General features: G+C 40.1%; 1 protein-coding gene across 1 annotated transcript in view; it reads right to left on the reverse strand.

Annotated features, from left to right (window-relative positions):
* The window catches only part of tmem9 (transmembrane protein 9), a 101,239-nt gene that overhangs the window by 67,198 nt on the left and 19,571 nt on the right, over positions 1-14,470 (reverse strand). The window lies entirely within an intron of this gene.

A 14,470-nucleotide genomic window follows, 5' to 3' on the forward strand; every position in this document is an offset into this window, starting at 1 on the left:
AAATAACTTCAAAAATGTGGTTGGTTTTTGAAAGGAATCCCTTCAATCACAATGTCAATGGGATTTTTTTTTACTGCAACAAAAACATATTACACTACCATACACTTTTTAATTCATCAATAGGCACACCAAGCTGCAAAATACATGGATAAATCGCTAAAATACATGCTATGGAAACAAGAACCAAAGACAAAAAGTTACATAACAGGCAAAACAAAATCTGTGGATGGCTCTATGCTAAAACAGTTTCCTCCAGAGCTGCTGTTTGATTTGCTTTTTATCTTCTGTAATCTTGTTTTGTTTTCAAAGTAGGTAGATTTGGAATGTTCAGATGATGGTAAGGAGAATAATTTCAGGTACTTTTTATTTAATAATAAATGTCAAAATATATTTTGCTAATGTAAAAGATATTATGTTAAGTAATAAATAAATAAAGATCAGAAATACCAGTGATTGTAATAAAAGATAGCTCCTTTAGTGGCTCAATGACTTTCAAAATTATTTATCCTATATTGAAATAAATCATTCTACAGAGGTACAATCTATTTGCACCTCTGTTGGATATGGATGAGAAACTGACCGATTCATCATCAACCTGAATAAGCCTAACCTTAGCTTGACCGTCAGGTCTTGAATAAAAATCCAATTTAATTATTTTCAAGACAGCCATCCTCAGATGGCAGCAGATCTAATGGACAGCAGACAGAAGCATTAGTCAGATCAGCTCTGAGAGCAGAATTGGAATTTAGGTGTCAGTAGTTTTGTGCTGTGGAATAACAATCTGAAGATGGCTGTCTGGAAAATAATTAAATTGTATTTTTATTCAAGATCTGACAGTCAAGCTAAGGTTAGGCACGTATTCAGGTTGATGATGAATTGCTTCTGCTCTAGTGTGGGGCCCATTACAAATTCTGACAGAGGTGGGACAATGTATTTGATGGGACTGCTTACACAAAGTTTTTGCGTGCTCTCATTGGATGGACCGAAGATAGCCCACCTTGTCCATTTTGAGCAATCGCTGGCCCAGGATTTCTAGGAGTCGGCAGGGATGTTCAAGAAGATTAGGGGCTGCATGGTTAGTGCATCAGCGACCAGGTTTTGAATTTGGCGCTATCTGTAAGGAGTTTGTATGTTCTCCCCATTTCTACATGGATGCTTTAGTTTCCTACATTCCAAAGATGTACAGGGTTAGTAAGTTAATTGGTCGCATGAGTGTATTTGAGAGACCCAAGCTCCTGGGCTGGAAAGGCCTGTTACCGTGCTGTATCTCAAAATTAAAAAATCCATGAATCCACCTCTGTCCACTTGACAACCTATTGCTGTATCAGAGTTCTGAATAAAGTTTCAGTGATCTGGTATTGGATATGCGAACAAGGAGAAAGCAGTGATCATGTGACCTGGACGCTGAGGACATTTCCCTCAGCAAGGGAGTTTCCATTGATTCTGCAAAGTTAGCAGGGGTGAAATTGCTCCCAGCATTTTAGGGAATCCACTGTAGGTAAGTCCACGCCACAGAACCACAGAGGAAGGCAGGAACTATTTATTTTTGTAAGGTGGTATATATAAATATTTGGACTGTGATGCTGGTACAAAACAACGCACTTTGTGACTTGTTCATGAAAATGAATTCGGATTCTGAATCCCTGCTGACTAGTTGGGTTTGAAGTCTTGATCTTCAGACACTTTTTCTCAGAAGTCTGAAGACTTCTGATAGGGATGGTTATCTGCATTTGGTGAAAGGTTGCTGCTGAGATATGGTCCATGCTCTCCTGTATCTCATTGTTGATCTTTATAGAATCATAGAACACTACAGCACAGAAACAGGCCCCTTCAGCCCTTCTAGTCTGTGGTTTTTTGCCTAGTCCCACTGACCTGCACCCATAGCCCTCCATACCTCGTCCATCCATGTAGCTGCCAAAATTCTTCTTAAATGTTAAAATTGAGCCTGCATTCACCACCTCAGCTGGCAGTTCATCCCATTCTCCCACCACTCTCTGTATGAAGAAGTTCCCCCCCCCCACTAAATTTTTCCTCTTTCACTCTTAACCCATGTCCTCTGGTTTGCATCTCGCCTACCCTCAATGGAAAAAAGCCTATCTACATTTACTGTCTATCCCCCTCAATTTTAAATACTTCTCTCAAAATCTCCCCTCATTCTTCTATACTTCAGGGAATAAAGTCCTAACCTATTTAACTCTTCCCTGTAATTCAGTTCCTGAAGTCCAGGCAACATCTCAGTAAACCTTTGCATTCTTTCTCTTATTGATATCTTTCCTATAGTTAGTTGACCAAAACTGCACACAATACTCTAAATTTGGCCTCACCAATATCTTACATAACTTTACCATAACATCCCAGCTTACTGTATACTCAATATTGTATTTTGATTTATGAAGGCCAATAATACAAAAGCTCTCTTTACAACCCTATCCACTTGTGACACCACTTTCAGGGAACTATGTATCTGTATTCCCAGGTCCCTCTATTGTACCGCACTTCTCAGTGCCCCAACATTCTCTGTACATGTCCTTTCTCGCTTGTTTTTACAAAATGCAACACCTCACACTTGTCTGCATTAAATTCCATCTGCCATTTTGCCACCCATTTTTCCAGCTGGTCCACAAAGCCTCCAATCTTAGTGTCATCTGCAAACTTATTGATCCAATTTACCACATTATCATCCAGATCATTAATATAGATGACAAACAACAATAGTCCCAGCACCTATCTCTGAGGCACACCACTAGTCACAGATCTCCAGTCTGAGAAGCAACCATCAACCACTCCTCTCTGGCTTCTTCCATCCAGCCATTCTCGAATCCAGTTCACAACTTCACCATGAATACCTAGTGTTTGAACTTTTCTGACTAATGTCCCATGTGGGACCTTGTCAAAGACCTTACTAAAATAAATGTAGTCAACATCCACAACCTTTCCTTCATCAACTTTCCAGGTAACTTCTTCATAAAGCTTGATAAGACTAGTAAAACACAACCTACCAGTGCTAATGCACAGCCATATTGTCTACCCCTAATCAGTTTATGGGTATCCAACAATTGTATATCTAATCTCTGAGAACACCTTCAGTCAGGCTCACCGACTTATAGTTTCCAGGGTTAGTTTTGAAGCCTTTTTTAAGCAATGGAACAGCATGAGCTACCTCCAATCCTCAACCATGGCTATGAACATTTTACATTTCTGCCAGAGCCCCTGCAATTTCTACACTAGCCTCCTTCAAGGTCCAAGGGACCATCTTGTCAAGCAAGCACTTCCTCCTCTAATCTGTATAGGTTTCATGATCTTGCTGCTAGTTTTCCTTACTTCCCATGACTCTCCACCCTTTTTTTCTGAGTGAATACTCATGAAAAAAAGGACTTCCCATCTCTTTTATACAAAGCCGACCACTCTGAACTTCCAAGTTTTTAATCCCTTACTATCCTTTTGCTCTTAATATACCTGTAGAAATCCTCAGTATTTTCCTTCACATTGTCTGCCAAAGCAACCTCGTGTTTTTTTTTGCCTCCCTGATTTCTTTCTTGAATATTTTTCTTGCACTTTTACAATCCTCAAGTACTTAATTTGCTTCATGTTGCCTATCCTGCTATACGCCTCTCTCTTCTTCTGAACCAGCTGCCCAATATTCCTTGAAAACCAAGGTTCCCTATGTCTGCATGTAGAGTCAGTGGTAATTATACACAGTAGGAGCAGAACATCAGAGGGCATTGACCGTCAGGCCTGTCCTCTTGGGTGCTTCAATGAATAAGTCCTTGATGACTTGGAACTGGTCTTTCAATAACGTTCACATGTAGATGTCATCTGCAAACAACAATGTGTATTACTGAAATTAGGGTACCAAATACAGAACATTGAGCAAATAGTTTGCCAATAGATTAGCTGCACTTCATTGGGAAATGTGTTGGATGTTAGATGCAGCGCTATTTTGAGAGATTGCAAGAGGTCCCTGGACTATGACCACGCTGATTGGATTGGTTATGGACCCAAGGATCACAGGATTTAAGCCAAACTTAAATGGAGATAAATTTCTGCAGGAAGCCAAATTTGAGGCATTAGCTCTCAATTGATTAAGTCGATCTGTATATGACCTGCATTACAGGACAGAGTTGATTTGCATATTTTAGTGGCAATGGCTGGCGTGAATGCCACAAGGGCCTATTTTTGCGGTGTGACTCAACGACTTTAACTACCTCCCTTAAAAATCAGGTGCAGTTGTTTTTGCCTCCCTGATTTCTTTCTTGAATATTTTTCTTGCACTTTTACAATCCTCAAGTACTTAATTTGCTTCATGTTGCCTATCCTGCTATACGCCTCTCTCTTCTTCTGAACCAGCTGCCCAATATTCCTTGAAAACCAAGGTTCCCTATGTCTGCATGTAGAGTCAGTGGTAATTATACACAGTATAATCAATGAACAATGTAATATAGTTGAAAATGTAGTTTCCGAGACTTCCGACCAGCTGTGAAATGATGTAGATGCAACTATCAGGTACTCCTGTCTACTTGACATCTTTTTCACTTTTTAATCTTTCTTTTTCAACCAAAGGGTTATACATTTTTCAGCTTTCCCTTTTTTTTTTAAAAAAAACTAGTTTTCCTCAAAATTACTACAAGAAGTGGGAAATCTGGGGGAAAAAGGAAAAAGAAGAAGGGACTGCTAGCCTAACAATAAAATGTATTTCTATCCTACTGGATTAACAGACGGCTGATTTCAAAGCTTCTTTTTGCCTGTTTTTTTAATATATTTTTTTATTTTTCACACTGTGAACGATATCAACCAAAATATGTACAAACGTATCCCATTAAATTTACAGTGGTCTTTTCTCCCTTTCCCCCCCCCCCACTTACCCCCCTCCCCCCTCCCCTCTACCAACCCCCCTTCAATACCCATAAATATTCAACATATATAATACAATAAAACCACAAAACAATATTTATTTTTGCCTGTTAGAAGTCAAAATCAATCAAATCCAGTAGTTAGTAGAGGAGAACAGCCAGTGTTTGTCATCACTCGAGCATGCTTCTGAATATCTAAGCCAACACGTTTCTGAATTAGAAGATGTCTGCTCCAGCTTACGTTGAAGTAACTCGGAGTTAACGACTAAAGTTGTTGATCTAGCAGAAGGCAAAATCTGCGCATCTTTGGCTTGGCAGAATCTACTGAAGAAGGGCAACTTACAAAATTCTTCTTCGAATTGTTATGTGAGGTTTTTGGGAAGGAGACACTCTGCCCCTGACAGAGATCGATAAGAGCTCACCACTCTTTGGTACCTAAACAGGCTCCAGGACAGAGACTGCATTCGATCATCATTCCTTTACATTACTATCAGACAAAGACAACTCTGATCTGAGAAGCCCAGGAGAGAGGGAAACTGGAATATCATAGTCAACAGGTTTGAGTAGTAGAAGATTATACTCCCAAAGTTATGAATCAGAGAGCTGAGTACAAGGAGGCAATGTTGGAATTATACAACCAAGGATTTAAGCCCTCCCTGCTACATCCTTCACGACTCTGTACCATACTCTCCAGTGAACACAAGAAGTGGTTGGATTCAGTTGTTGAGGCCTGGAATTATGTAGACGGTCTCTTTTCTACATTACGTCCATTGTAAGGCTATTTAACTATTATTATTTTGAAGCTTTATAGTTTTTGTCATACAGTATTTAGTGACAAGGACTGTCTGATCCTCTCTGTTTTGGTGTATTGGGCTATGGACTTGAATAGGTGGGTAAGGTGAGGACAGTGGTGCCCTGCTGCAAGTAGAACCCCAGTTCTGTGCTTCACCTGCCACATGCCTATGGACTCAGCAGCTCTTTTTGACATTTTCACAGTCTTCAAAGTCCGTGAGCAGAAGAGGATTTGGACATTGAGCCGTCTACGTTGAATCCCTATAAGGTGAATTAGAGGTGCTGGACTCTTTTTTTTTTCCTGCTGGCACTTATAAAATAAAGATTCCCTAGGATTCCACTATTTACTGATGCAGACCAACACAGGATATTCATGTTTGCCGCCAAACGCGAGGTTTAGTGAGCAGTTGATAGCCACTGAAAAAAATGTTCGGTTTTCGGTTAAAAGATTAAGCACCGGGATCAGGTACTAATGGTCGTTATTTTATTGTTTCAGGGAAATTGTATAATAAATTGGTGGTTCTTGCCTAATGATTATGCCCCTGATGTGGATGATGTGGGTTTTTTGAAAAAACTATTTTCTTCTTTTCCTGATGTGGACTTACTCTCGTGCTTGGTGGAGATTTCAGTTGTTAGTTTGATCCTGTGTTGGATCCATCTTCTCCCAATCCTGCAATAGTGAGCAAGTCCACCTCATTTATTCAATCCTTCCTATCAGATTATGGTTCTTCTGACATATGGAGTTTTCTTTATCCAAATAGGAGAGAGTACTCTTTATTTTCACATGTTTATCATAGTTTTTCTCAGATTGATTATTTTCTTATTGACAATTAATCCTATTGACTTGCTTGTGATTACAAGAGTATACTGATAACTGATCATGCCCCTATTGTACTATGCCCCTTCCTGACCTTGCTAAAATAAATAGATGGTGTTTCATTTCAACTTTACTGTCTGATAGTGATTTTGTGAAATTTATGGATGAGCAGATAACCTTTTTCTTTAGGACAAATACTTTTTCAGAAACCTCCAATCTGATTGTCTGGGATGTATTGAAAACCTACCTTAGGGGGCAAATTATCTATACTGTGAATATGAAAAGAATGGCTAATAAAGAGCATTTGAAATTAGTTAATCAAATTAAAGAAATAGATCATCAATACGCTCAAGTTAGAAATGCAGAACTATACAAAAAACGAGTGAAACTTCAAACTAAATTAGATCTCCTTTCACAACATACAATTGAATGCCAACTTTTGAAGGAGTCTGCTTTATATCCACGGTGATAAATCTGGTAAGATGCAAGGTAATCAGTTGAGAGAATATGAAGCAAGACAGCAAATTACAAAATTAAAATAGAGGATGGTATGTGATTTTGGATCACTTATGAATGACACATTACAGAATTTTTATTCCCGACTTTACACTTCTAAATTTCAAAATGTTAAGAGTTCGATGGAGAATTTTTAAAATTGTTTAAATATTTCCACACTTTCTCCAGATAACAAAATGAGATTAGATGAGCCTTTAATCACAAATAAAGATAACTGCGGCTATCTCTTCTTTACAATCTGGTAAAATCACTGGGTTCTGATAGGTTTCTTTCAAAATTTTTTAAATCATTTTCTTCTTTGCTCTCTCCTTATTTAAGTTTTGTGTTGTTTGAGTCATTTAAAGAAGGTAACCTTCCAGCATCAATCAATGAGGCTAATAATTACTCATTATAAAGAAAGGAAAAGATCCTCTAGATCACTCCTCCAACAGGCCAAATTTCTTTATTAAATGTTGATGTTAAAATTTTGGCTAAAGTTTTGGCCCATAGATTGGCAATTATTTTAGGTCCAAACCAGCTTTAAAAACAAAAACGGTATTCTTATTTCAATATATGTTGCTTATTTGACATTTTATACTCACCCTCGGATGAAGTTCCTGAATGGGTCCTTTCTTTAGATGCGGAGAAAGCATTTGACCATGTGGAGTGGGTATTTATTTACAATTTTAGAAAAATTTAATTTTAGTCCAATTTTATTGCTTGGATAAAATTACTGTACTTGTGCCCTATTGCATCAATTCTCACCAACTTTCAACAGTCACAACCTTTTAATATCCAATGGGGAGATAAAATTAAATCTCATGGGAACAGGATTTAAGCCTTTCATTGTCGAATGAGATTTGGGATTTAATCTTTAAATTGGTTAACCAAGAGTTATCATCCTACGGTAAAGTCAGGATTGCGTTGGAGAGGGGAGCAGGGGAGGCTCACCAGGATGCTGCCTGTGATGGAGTGTGGATCTGGCTTAGAGCAACATGGGAGGCAGATAGCAATAAATGTTGCCCCTTAACAGCTCTCAAAAATGACAAGACTTCGGCTTACAGTGAGGAGCAAGAGGATAGTAGAGATCGGAAATGCACTGGCTGAGAGAATGGTGGAGGCAGGGACTTTCACTACATTTGAAAATCTAGAAGAGCACTTGAATTTCCAATGCATTGAATGCTACAGGCCAAGTGTTGATAAAAAGGATTATTGTAGATGGGTAATTGATGGCCAGCATGGGCATGGTGATCCGAAAGGCCTGCTCCTGTACTGTATGATTCCAAGACTGTTAATGGTTTGAGTCCAAAGAATTTTACTCTGCACAAATAGTTAAAAAAAAACCCAGAGGCTCCGTGACTTCATATACATTACACAGCAGTAAATAGTTGCCTCATTTACTAACAGAAATTGAAATTAATAAAAGGTACTACTTCCGTTTAAAATAACTCCAGTGGAAAGCATGTGAAATTGAAACTACAAGACCAGGCATCCCTTTATATCAAATTACATAATGAACACGAGCACAAAATTACTCATTTTATTTACAGCTCGTGAATGTAATGTGGCAAAAAGACTATGCCAGGAAAACAATAAGCAGAAACGCTTATCACATTTGTACTACAAACCATTAATAGGGAAAGTTCACCTTCAAACAAGACATGCTTGAAAGAAGCAACAAGCTGTGTTCCAAGCAGGTGATACCTTTGTGTGTTATCTACTGAATGGCAAAAAAAGAATTCTATTTAGGACCAGGAGTTCTAATATACTCTACCGTGTTCCTTCCTTGCTTGTTGCCACTTTAAGCTGCGATATTTCATGCTGTTGAAAACTTACTTCCTCAGCCAAAATCAATTGGTTTATGTGGCCCGGCACCAATTTCTTCTTTAGTCATGGTCCTGTAAAGACTATGAAGTCTTTTACTGGGCTATTGGTGCCACTTTAAGGAAATTATTAATGTGGATCACAGGGGAAGGTTTTAGGAATGTCTCTAAGTGGCTTTGACAAGTTAAAGTCCAAATTTCAATGATGGACCAAACTGAAGCAGAAAATGTACAAAAGTCTTATGTGAGATCAAGACCATGGAAATGTTTGAAACAAGAAAGAAAATTTGAAGCAAAATTTTGCTAGATTGGTGTGGATCAGAAAGCATTTGTGTGCTGAGCAAATAGGATTTAGTAGAGAATCTTATACAAAACCTCTATATCGAAACGAAGGCAAGTAAGGAGGAGACTTTCATTGTGAATCATTATACAGTCCGCACCATGGGACACAATCATCAACATGATGATTGTGTAACAGGCTGTGTAACTGATTCACCGTAATACCAACAAGTTGAGTTGTAATGACCAAAATATGTTGAGCACGACAGATTTCAAGACATGTCCAAATCCTTATTAGAAGGCATTAAATCAATTACTCATCATCTGTATCAACTGTGAGAGAATGTGGTTCATTAGTTAGTCTGGCTAAAATCCACACAATTTATGATAGCACGTACAAGCCCAAGCTTCCGAGAAGCTAACTCAGAGATTCTATTTACTTCACACTGTGCACATATAGACAGTGCCCTCTCCTGATATAAATCTATACTCTGCAGCATAGAAGACAGATGCTATCACTGAAACAGTCTGGATGTTTGTCAGGGTGCACGTTGATGTGTCCTACTGCCAGGGTGAGTCTCAATTCGCCATTCAGGACGGACACAAGAAGTAATGTGTTCATTCAGAGCACGGTGAATGTTTAGAGGTCACTGCCCAAGAAGCTTGTGAAAGCTTGCTTACTGATAGATTCAAGACAGAGATAAGAGACTTTCAGATACAAAGAGAATCAAGGGATAGTGCAGAGATCGATCTGCCATGAAAGGTACAAGGGGCTGAATGGCCTACTCCTGCTTCTATTTTTTGTTACTCCTCCACCAAACCCATCTTAACAATAATAAGCAGTGAATGCTCCTCGGTCAACACCATAGAAATCAACAGCATGGGTCCTTCGGCCCAAAGCATTGTGCCAACCTAGTAACTACTAACTATCGATTCTCTACTGCATAGCCCTCCGTTTTTCTCAGTTCCACGTATCTATCTATCTATTAGTCTCTTAAAAGATCCTATTGTCCAACACCATTGCTGGCAGCATGTATCAAGCACACATCATTGTGTGAAGAACCATCCTTCCTGTACTCACCGATAAGCACCTTAAATCTATGCCCCGTGTTAGCCATTTCAGCCGTGGGTAAAAGTTCTGACCATCCACACAATTAATGCCTTTCATCATCTTGTCCAACTCTATCAGGTTACCTCTCAACGTCTGTTGCTCCAAAGAGAAAAGACCAAGTTCTCACGCAACCTATGATCCTAAGGCATGCACTCCAATCCAGGCGACATCCTTGCAAATCTGTTCTGCATCCTCTCTAAAGCATCCACTTCTTTCTTGTAAGGAGGTGACCAGATCTGAACACAATATTCCAAATGATGTCTAACCAAGGCTTTATACATTACCCCATGGCCTTTGAACTCGATCCCAAGGTTAATGAAGGCTAATCACAATATACAGCTTATTAACAATATCAACCTGTACAGTAACTTTGAGTGTCCTATGGACATGGTCCCCAAAATCTCAGTTTGTCCACACTGCTCCCAGTCCTCTCATTAACACTGTATTCTGCCTTCAAATTTGACCTACCGAGATGAACGACTCCAGATTTTTCCTGGGTTACGCTCCATCTGCCATTTCTCAGCCCAGCTCTGCGTCCTATCAATGTTCCCTTGCAATCTCTGGCAACCCTCCAGACTACCCACAACTTTTCACTAAGTCAGCCGCATACTTACTAACCCACCCTTCCACTTCCTCATCTGCAGGTGGGGGGTGTGGGAGGGGAAAAGAGAGGAACCCGAGGAGCGTGTAGGCGAGATATGCGGAGAGCCCGGGAGAAGCATGGTTCTGGAGACCAGAGAAGTGCATCTCCTGTCCAAGGGTCCTCAGGATTAAGATCTTGCAATTGGATTTCTAGCAAAAGTCCAGTTACTTTTATTGGGTTAATGGATGAACCACTTAGTTCAAGCTGAGCTTATGTAACTTTTCCTCATGGTTTCACCCTGGTATCATTCTTAGACATCTGAACTGCACCATCTACAAAACCAATTTATCAATCTCAAGGAGAAACGGCGCCCAAATTGAGTACAGGCACAGCACTCCACATTGGGTTTGTCTAAAGGTTCAATGCCACTGAAGTAACACCCTTCAGCCCTCGAATTTCAAACTAATGGCACCAGATTTTATTCACTTCCCTGCTTTTACCTTGAAGTCTACCCATTCTTCTGCACTTCCTATTTTCTTTGACCTATCATGAACACAGTATCTTCTCACTTGTCAGTAAGGCGTAATAGTGACGTTCTGAGAAGAATGAAGCGGGCAAGGCTACTGGCCACCATTATGTCAACTTTCTATAGGAACTCTATCAAGAGCCTCCTGGCCGTCTCCTGTACGGTTTCTGCAGAGAAATAGATCGGAGGTCAATCCACAAAGACCATAAGTGTGGCAGAGAGGATCACTAGAGTCTCTCTTCCCCTCCCTCCACATTGACTTGATCTACTGAGTCATTGTCTGAAGAGGGGGCGCAAAAATCATTGAGGACCCCTTCCACCCTGCACACAGCATCTTTCAGCTGCTCCCATCAGGGAAGAGATACAGGAGTATCAGAGCCAGGACCACCAGGCTGAGGAGCAGCTTCTTCCCACGGGCAGTGAGAATGCTGAACGACCAAAGGAACAGCTCACAATAACCATCCAAGACTCTCATCTGTAAAATATTTATCTATTGTTTGTAGATATAATGCTTGTCCGACATATGTACATTTGTCTGGTTGTGAGTCTGGGTGTTTTTGCACCGAGGACCGGAGAACCCGGTTTTGTCAGGTTATACTTTTACAATCAGATGACACTAACCTTGACTATTAACTCTGCCACCTAAGGCATCATATTGTGGTCATCCACCACATTATTTTCCACCAATAAAATCAACCTGCAACATCAAACATGAGCTGCACTATATTTGAACAGGTCTTTGATCAGGTCATACATGTAATGCCTGCTCCTAATAATATTCTATTAGCTTCCCTGGAATAGATAGCAGATTTAAAAAGCCTATATTCTTCAGTTTATTGCCATTAATCTTTGTAAATGAAACCGTGTTACGAGCAATTTTTCATCACTAAGGGTCCAACTGCATCGTTGAAAGAAGTGAATAGAACATTTTCTACAATATCCTCATCTACTTTTTTTTAAAAAAGCTACCAGGATTTGGAGATTTATCCACCTTTAGTGTCGAACTTTTTTTTCTAAATAAATTACATTTAATAAGATCCTCCACCAACTTTTGTTTTCATTAACTTTAAAAAAAAATTGGCACTTTAACCACATTGTCTATTGTGAAGATCCATTCACAAGTGTTTTAACAATTATGCTGCAATTACAATGTCACTTGTACGTCAAAAATATAAATGTCTCAAGTTTGGAAGCACGAGAACTAGCTCTCTTTCTCAAAATAAAATAAAATGTGTTCAATGCTGTTTTTTTCATGAATACACTTCCTATATTGTCTAACTTTGTACACAAATGGATGGACAGATACTGTTTCACCTGCTAATTAATATTATGGACGAGCTGAAAGTGCAATCAGACTCAAGACATCTACAGATATTACAAGCACAACTTTGAGTTGGTTTGCTTACACCATCGTTTATAATTATTTTGGACAGATGGTGGCACAGCCATGGTATGTACATATTCAGTATAAACATTCAAATGGCTGTGGAAGCAGGCACAGTTTGATGTCAAGATTAGCAATCTCTTCAACAGCTGCAGACGTGAAAAGCTGTGGATCTCTCAATGTAGAACGAGGGTGATGCTGTGCTTGGGTGGCCGCAGTCACAATTCAGTCCATGCCACTTGTGGAACAGGCAGCCATTGCTTCTCAAGTTGATCTCAAGGTCTTCCTTGGAACATTAAAGCTAGGGGTTTTGGAAACCATGAGCGTAACCAAGATAGACCAATGCCAAAAATATAGCTCATTAAACTCTTCGAGAATATAAATCAGGTTTTCATATACCTCAAATTATATTCTAAAAAATAAATCACCTTTTAGTTAACTTGGGAGATACTTCTGTAAGTGAAAATAGTGAAAGGAGTTTTACCCTGCTGTACAGCAAAAACAATAACTGCATCTGTGAAAATTTGGCTTGGGTTGTTGGCTTAGTTTTGAAGGTAAATCTATAGAGGACAGATATAGACCCCACAAGTTTGATTGGGAAATGGCAAAGGTTTTGATCATTAAACCTGAATGATGTGACCACAAAAATAATCTAAGGATGAGAGGGAAAAAAAAAAGAGTACCAACTACCTCCTCAAAAATTATTCAAAATAGGGTTTCAGCTTCAGGCTGAAGACCTAGATTCAACTTTAGAAGTTACACCCTTTAAAATTCTGAGTGTTTCAGCAATCCACTGCATTTCTCATGTATCTATTACAAAAGGAAGCAGGTAGAACCTTATGTTGGCAGTCTGAAAAATTTGCTACTGTGCAGGCAGAGGCTCCATGAATGATACCAGGCAGAAACTGGCAGGCTTCTTTATGCACTCAGTTTACCCTTCCATTTTTGCCGATGTGACCACCAGCCTACTGCAGGGGTCAATGTGTACCTGCAGAAAGACCACTTAAGGGGCTGACTCCACCTGGCCGGCTGTCAATCAGCCGACCAGAATATAAATTTGAGATGGCCCACGGGGAGCCATTGTCACACGGGGAGCCACGAAGGCTTGAACTGGTGATCAGACTTTTACTGGAATAAAGCCTGTTGTACAGTTTTTTTAGTTTTGGGCTTGTTTGCTGCTACCTCAATGCACCACAATTTATTCAAATAAAATTTTAAAGAGAGACCATGGAGAATTTTCTGATGATCGGGAGCCTGGAGATTGGCCCCAACACCCAGATGCCCAGGCAGACTTTGAGATCTGGAAGCATGCAAATGAGGCAATCATCCTAACACAGGTTGAGGTGATCAACACCAGCCAGAAACGGTTCATGGTGCTCCGCACCAAGCTGGGCCCATGAAATTTCCAGGCCATCAAGGATTGCATGGACTACAAACATGCGATGGGTGTCCAGGAGAGTATGTACAAGCCCCCGACAAACGTGGTCTACGCCCAGGGTGTGCTCAGCATCAGGTCCCAGCAGCCAGGTGAGATAGCAGATGCCTATCTGGAGGTCCGGCGTGAACTAGCCCACCTGTTCCTAGCCAAGACCAGGGTGACCAAAGGGGAAGTGGAACGACTTATCAGGGATGCCTACATGCGAGGGCTGCACTCAAGGAGTGCTCGACAGAAGTTTCTGGAGGAAAGCATTGCCTTATTTACCATGACAATGGAGGTAGTCCACTCCCTGGAGGCTACAGCTCATCACGCAGAGGTCTATGATGCCCGACTCCCCCAACCCACAGCCTGCCAGGTGCAAACGACTGCTGT

This window comes from Narcine bancroftii, chromosome 5 (genome assembly GCF_036971445.1).
Source record: "Narcine bancroftii isolate sNarBan1 chromosome 5, sNarBan1.hap1, whole genome shotgun sequence".
NCBI lineage: Eukaryota > Metazoa > Chordata > Chondrichthyes > Torpediniformes > Narcinidae > Narcine > Narcine bancroftii.